Source organism: Rhopalosiphum maidis, chromosome 1, assembly GCF_003676215.2.
Source record: "Rhopalosiphum maidis isolate BTI-1 chromosome 1, ASM367621v3, whole genome shotgun sequence".
NCBI classification, from domain to species: Eukaryota; Metazoa; Arthropoda; class Insecta; order Hemiptera; family Aphididae; genus Rhopalosiphum; species Rhopalosiphum maidis.
The window spans coordinates 53,662,816-53,670,302 of record NC_040877.1 but is presented as its reverse complement, the minus strand read 5'-3'; the positions used below and the strand labels follow the sequence as shown (position 1 = coordinate 53,670,302).

Genomic DNA, 7,487 nt, shown 5'->3' with positions numbered 1-7,487 from the left:
TTGCTTGGAATAAAAATGTCAGCAGTGTCGACTCAGCTGCTGTTTCCGTGTACGGTGTAACCGGTGCAGGTGCGCGAGATCGACGGCGACAGGATACAGACAGTATTACCGACAGCCAACAGGACGATGGTTACACAGAATTAGAACTTGTGCGATGGCTGTCTGCAGACTACAGAGTCCTGTCCGCAGTAATTTACATGTGCATTCGCCGTCGTCGAAAACTATATACATCAGCTGTTCTCCGTACACGTACGTTATAGTCAAAACCGAACGTATAATTAAGCGTGTTCGTGGCAATTTTCAGCCAAGGAGTAATATATATATAAATATGACCAGTAGCTGTATGATTTGAACAAAATCTCATTGGTGTCCCACAATATGTCAATGCGCTGTGGCGCTATAATATTATACAGTATAATAATATACTTATAATATTTTAATAACAATTACAATTTATTACTCCCAAAATAAAAAAAAAAGCATAAAAAGTATAAGTATATATTATATCACAAGTTAATTTTCATAGACCCTACAGGAATGCATTTTTAAAATATTTTATACCATATCATTATATAGTGTTCTAATTATACACTCGATAAATCCATTATAATATGCATGTACCGATTATTACGAACTTACAACTTGCAATCTTGATAATAGTATAATTTGCAGGTTACATATCATTTTATTTTTTTAGTGGAAGGAGTGACGTACAAATCGTAAAATTAGGTTGGAAACGACGTAATTCTATAGTAGCAAAGGATATAGAATTGCTTACACTCTATCAACTATAGCCTGATCCTTATATAGGAGCACAATACAATGGTATTTTAACTTGATAATGTACGTTGGATGATATCTACTAGCTACTGACTGTATACAATAATACCTCTTAGTAATTATAGAAAACTAAATGTATTATTTGTTCAAAAATGTATAGGATTTCATTTTGTTTATACTGTTTACCGAAACACCTAAATCAAAAGTAAGAACAACCACAATTTGGAAATGTGTTGAACTATTTCCGAACAAGTGTACATCAATATGGTAAAAAACTATAAATAACAATTACATATAAATATAATAACTATAATAAGAGTAATCTTCAAATAAAAACGCTTTGTCACATTTATATATATATATATATATATGTATCTATTTGCGACACAAAAACCAATCTAACTAACAAAACTATAATGAAATTAATCATACAACCAATTAAATCAATACTAATCCGTCATACACACTTATTGGCTCTATCGAAGTAGAGCTATGGAAATTATTATATAATCTAGTCAAATCGCACATAAGTAGATAGAATATAATTTAAGTATGATGAAAAATCAACTGCAGTGTAGAAAAATGTTACCGATGGCGAAAATAGAGCGATAAAATGTTGCGTTATTGAGAGACGTACAGCAATAAATGTACGGATGCAGATCCACGACTACCATCACCGAGATATATCAAATATATTTAATATAATCAAGGCAGCCAAAGCGGTACCGCAAAGTCAGTATAAATGCCATTATTATATATACTGATATATATGATATTTTTGTATGAGCTATAAAAATTATAATCATAATAAAATTATTTTGTTAATTTGTAAAAATGATTTTTTTATATTTATTAATATATAGTTCTTGTTAGCAATGATTATTCATAAATATAAATCTGTGTATTAGCATATTATGAAATAAAAAAAAATTACTTATATTTTACTTTCATAACAAATATATAATAAATCATAAAACAAATAACTTATATATTATAGTCGACTATGTTGTAGATAATTAATATGAATGATATAAATCATTAACTACATTAATTACTTTAAGTTCGTTGAATAAGATACAGTAATAATAACGAAAAATTATGTTTAACAGCGGTATGAAAAGGATTAATCAGTAAGTATAAAACAAAACCACGTATCGAGGAGTAATTGAGTAAACCAGTATTACAAATAAAAGTAATTTACGTACATTTCTTAAGTTATAAACAACGCGCTGGTGTCTATATTCCAAATTAGTATATTGCGTTCTAAATTTTATTTTACACACATCCGATTTGCCGACACCCAATTCGCTGAATACTCGTCTCACCAACACGGAAACCGGTTTACGGTAAAAATAAAAAATGTTCCGATTCGTCGACAAAACGTAATTTCATAAAATATAAAAATAATTTTTATTTGGAAATCTAGAATATTACAATCTAAAATCAAAATGTTGATAAAACTATACTATGATATTAATGACATTTGTCAGTTTGTATAATCATTGCATCGTCAGTTAGTTATATATTAAAATTAAATTTAAAATGTCGTGGTTGATAATAACTTCTGAACGAGATGGCCAACTTTTATTTTTGGATAATTTTATACATCGAATTGATAGAACAAGAGGTTTTAACCATTATTATAAATGTATTGATGATTATGGAGGTCGAGCAATACACAGAGAAGATTCCAATAATGCTATAATGTCAAAAAACGCATATCCATTCGATGCATGGAATCCAATTGGCTGAACGTGGTTTTCGAAATAAGATTAAAGTGAGTTTGTTTTTATTTATACAATTTTATTCACAAGTCTTATACTATTTTTTAAAATTAATTTTTAATACGTGTTTTATAACTTGAAAATAACTTATTTGAAGGAAGAAGTGGTGATAAATCCCACAAAGACTATACCACAGACACTTAAATATTGAAGGTAATTGGCGATCAACGAATGATGGAAAAGATTTTCTTTTAGGTATTTATTCTAAATTATTTAAACGATTTAATTATAAATACTATTACTAATTATAATATTATTACCTACAGTATTTGATGGTACGGATAATAAAGTCGTTGTATTCGGTACCGAAGGATTTTTACGACGTCTTTGTTCTAGTAATACAGTTTTTATGGATGGTACATTTAAGTCAGCACCAAAAATGTTTACACAAATTGTATACCTTACACTGCTTTGTTATAGGAATGATGATACCCCTAATAGTTATAATATAAATTTTATAATTTAGTAAAATACTAATTATATATGTTTAAATATATTTTTTTAGGCTTATGCATTATTGCACAGTAAAAGTACATCGACATATTTGAGAATGTTTGAAATAATAAAACAAGCGGCATTGAGAAATGGATTAAAGTTCAATCCTACTTGTTTCCAAATAGATTTTGAAATTGGAATGATTGTCTCCATTCGGCAGTGTTTGGTTCTGATACACCCATAAAAGGGTGTCTATTTCACTTTCAGCAATCTATTTGGCATTAAGTTCAAAGTCTTACGATAATACATTTGCCAATAATTTTAAAAAAGTTGTTCGTCTTCTTTATTCATAAGCCATAGTTCCGATTAAACAAATTGAGTCAGAAAGGAAATATAACTTTTTACGTAATTTGTACGAACTTAGTAAAACATAATTTTTTATAATTATAATTTTAGGTGTGCTAAAATTATTAAATTATTTTACTGAAACATACTTAGATCCAGATATTTGTCTATTTAATAGCAATATGAGTATTCATTTTAATACAGATGGAGCAAGGACCATAAACCACCTTGAAACATGGCATACAGCTCTTAATAAAGCTGTTGGTAGATAATAGCCAAATATTTTTATTTTAATCAAAGAGCTACACAACTAACAAACAAACTTCGAGCATGACCTTATAGCACAAAATAACTGCAATCGACCACAAAAGATAAAAACTAAATATAGACTATAAGAAAAAAGGTTATCATTTTCAAAAGATAGGTAAAGCGTTTATGATATATAACAATACATTTTTTTCTAACATTTGGAATTATAATTTTAGGTTACAAAATGGTACGATTTATATTATGGAACACTTAAATGCAATAATGTTTCATTTTCATTTATAAAACAGAAGCTTATAATGTTAATTTATAGTTTTAATATTTGACTTGAACAATATTCGTGAATAATACAAATAATTTAAAACAATAAAAAATGATATAGTTTAATTAGTAAGTATAATTCATCATAATATAGTGTGTCCTAAAATCAGGTGTCGGTAAATTGATTTGTCAACCAATCAGTACACGAATCGGACTCAATGTATAAACAAGTTAAGCAACGTCTTGATACTACCAAAATACATGCCATGAGAATAATATATTTTATAAGCTTTGTGTTGTATAATATCGAAATAACAATCGCCTAATAAAAAATTATTATTAGAATTAATATCCAGAATAAAGTATAAACATGGCACGACATTTTAAACAAATTTTTAAACCTTAAATATGACAGCCAATAAAATTAATGTGATTTATAAATCGTTAATATATTAATCATAAGTACCTAGTCTCGTTACTTAGATTTAGTTAAATCATAATATAAATACAACATCAAAAGTATTTAATTAATAATGTTTGCCTTATCACGATACTTATTGTAAAAAAATTAAGGAGAGGTAGTATAGTTACATAAGTATGAACATAATATGTTATTCGATATTAAAATAAATATGGTTTTGTTTTATTTAGACTTTGATAGTCAGCATTACAAATTATTAGTACACTGACGGCGGAGTAGAACTGCACTGCTTTTTGAACCCGAGTGTAGTTCGATATTTACCCTATTTTTAAATGATAGCAGTTCATCCATTACCTTTATTAACCTAAGTACAATCAGGCCCGCTAAAATGTTTATACACACCTATCAAACTTGAGTTTTGCGGCACCTTACATGTAAATACTTCAAAAAAACTATAATACAAACATTTTGAATTCCGCCCTTTGTATGGGCCTATGTCACCTACGCGTTGAGTCTTGCTTGAGTGCAATCGAACTAAAATGATTACAAATCGACCTTACCCATAATATTGATATAAGATATTTACTAACCTAACCGATTAAGTATATTATTATATTATTGTAAATTGCTATTGTCATTTCGTATTGATAATTTTCATTATTCATTAATCATTATCAATACAACGTATCACGACTACTTATTATTATTTTATTTTTACTATCGGAATTGTTTATCAATTTCGATATTCTCAATACAATTTTTTATTATGGTATACTGTTAATAATATTTTCTATTCTCCTTCCATTCCGTCTCTCATAAACTATATGAATTACAGTGCACTATCACCGCACAGCTAGTACCAGTACTGTTCCAAAACGTGCAGTAACCACTAGCCATAATCGATCGACTGTCAGCCGCAATATTACCTGGTGACATATAATATTACCGCATCGACCCACTACAGCTCGTCACACCGGGTTGCTCCTCACACAAATCTATTGTATCGATATTTATAGATAAAACTAAAATAAATGAAAATAATGTTATTATATTATTATTATTATTATTATTTGTATAATAATACAATTATTTAAATACGAATAATAAATTTAAAAATTGTAAGACACGTACACGTATCATTTATCACATGTCTTATAAGCACCTGGTACCAAACACTGTGTAGAAAAACTGTCTGAACCGTCACTGAATTCGACCACGATGTGACCTATAATTCAGTTATACGGTGGATGTAAACATACGCTGTAGCGGAAGGAACAGGTTCTAGACGGGAATCGGTGTACACCGACGAGACAGTCCATAGAGCCAATAGTCAATAATGGATGTCCGAACTGGACAGCGGAGTGTAGAACAGCGCAATTGTAGTCGCCGCAGTTCCAGTCAACGGCTTTATTCCGGATGGTCTGTTATTTCCGTCGCGAATGCATGATTTCCGCTCTGAAGCCGGCTGGTCGACTACGGAGAAGCGGATAGATCTTTACCCGTTGAGCTTGGACGACGGCGGAACGCGACGTAGCCGTTACGATGAGAACAGTGAAGATGCTTCCTCAGCATTGGTCGTGGCTGTTGTTGTCGTAGTGTTCCAACTCTTTGAGCTCGAGATGAGTTTGTTCGTGAATATTTGCGACGGTTTCCGTTGAAGCTCACATTGTATCTTTGTCATCCGCCCACGTCATCACCGCCGTCTTTCCTCGATCGACATAGTTGTCACTCGTCAATAGTCGATGCGACAGTAAACGATAGAGCCCATCGTCGTCACCACCCGCCGTCCATGACCAATACGGGGAGCGTATGCCTAGACTAGACAACGACAATTTCGTGTGTTATAATAGTACATAATTTTTGTAGAATATAATAATTTAAATAATTTTAATTATACTGTAATGAAAATATTTTACATAGCATCTATTTTAGATTTTTATGATAACTTAATTTCCCTGTAAGATTTATGTAATTTTTAATATAATCAATATTAATCCTATAGTGTTGAAATCGAATTGGGTACTGTATACAATGTCCAGAGAATGTTAACTTATTTCAATTTTGCCCTTGAAAATTAGGCATTGCGTTCTTCTTACTTTACCCGTAACATATATAGGTAAATAAATGCGCATGGGTATAATTTTGTAGGTAAACCCACATAAATATTTTTATTCAAACGTAACAGTGATTAATATTTTGAATCAGTTATTACCGAAAAAAAAATAAAAATAGAAGTTACTAAAATTACTATATAAAATATTGTATTATACCAATAATGTTAGAATATTAATATTGGAATTGTACAAGATTATTGGAAAAAGGAAAAAGTAAATTAAATACAAAACGTTGCACACATTTATATCGAATAGCATTAATACATAACAAAATCACTAGAAAACTATACTTGGATATTTTATTCGTACGAGACACTCGTAAACGATCATAATAAAAACCGAATCGAATCTCAACAATAATGGACCACGCAATAGTATACTGCACGAACACTATTGATATTCACGATATGCAAAGCGGTGTTTATCCAGGCTAATGAGGTACCACCAGTACAAATTTCTTAAAAGATGAAGTGTCAAGCAAAGTTCTAAATTGGGTAGTCACGACTTGAAAGAATACGTACACCTAGTATACAATACATTAAGTACCAGCAGTTGGTGTAAATGTAAAAAATCTGGTCGACTTTGCAATTCAAAGTACCGCAATGGGGATGTAAGTATAATAAGAAATTAAGTAAAATAATGCGATCTCTATGTGCTTAACATAATTTTTTTTTGTAATAATTAACAATAATGATTATATTTTGATACTAAAAAGTATTCATTTTAATCATGTCCAAACACGTTTGGTTAATTATATTAACTCTTCAGTTGTATGAAACTAATTGAATACCTAATAGATGTAAAAACTAATAATTGAAGCGTCCATTTAAAATTTATTTATGATTATTTATGTTCCCAGTAAGATTTTTTATTTAATATTTGTTATAATCAATATTTAACCTACGATGCTCAAATCAAATTGGGCACTGTATACAATCGGTCGAAGTGCACAATGATCGACTTTTTTTGCCCGTAACATAAATACATAAATAATTGCGGCCCTAGGAAGCAGAATATTGATTTTTCTGACCATTTTACATATTCCAGTCCAATCAAGCTCATTAAACTACTGCTACAGTA

General features: G+C 29.9%; 1 pseudogene; it reads left to right on the top strand.

The window, feature by feature from the left end:
- The first annotated feature begins 2,322 nt into the window (after positions 1-2,322).
- Positions 2,323-3,616, top strand: LOC113550124 (annotated as a pseudogene).
- Positions 3,617-7,487: the final 3,871 nt, after the last annotated feature.